This window comes from Penaeus monodon, chromosome 27, assembly GCF_015228065.2.
Source record: "Penaeus monodon isolate SGIC_2016 chromosome 27, NSTDA_Pmon_1, whole genome shotgun sequence".
Lineage (NCBI taxonomy): Eukaryota > Metazoa > Arthropoda > Malacostraca > Decapoda > Penaeidae > Penaeus > Penaeus monodon.
This window is the reverse complement of record NC_051412.1, coordinates 25148469-25148684: the sequence shown is the minus strand read 5'-3', so window position 1 is coordinate 25148684 and position 216 is coordinate 25148469. Positions and strand designations below refer to the sequence as shown.

Genomic DNA, 216 nt, shown 5'->3' with positions numbered 1-216 from the left:
AACTTAACTTCCTTTTCCCAGCTGTTGCCAACTTTCTCGTCCTGGTTTTTAAAACTTGGTAAAATGATCTTCGGAGGGATACTTAAGTTGGTAGGAAAAGACGATGTTAAAAACTACGTTTGTCTTATCAGTTTAAAGTATAAGGCAGGGTATACATTTTCTTTTAAGACCCTGTGGTAAACTTGTGTATTTTGAAATTCATTCTCTTCTTGCATA

The 216-nt window shown here is 34.7% G+C and overlaps 1 protein-coding gene across 1 annotated transcript in view; it reads left to right on the top strand.

Moving 5' to 3' along the window:
* Positions 1 to 216, top strand: part of LOC119590717 (visual pigment-like receptor peropsin) — a 38587-nt gene that overhangs the window by 15585 nt on the left and 22786 nt on the right. The gene's annotated exons all lie outside the window — the stretch shown is intronic.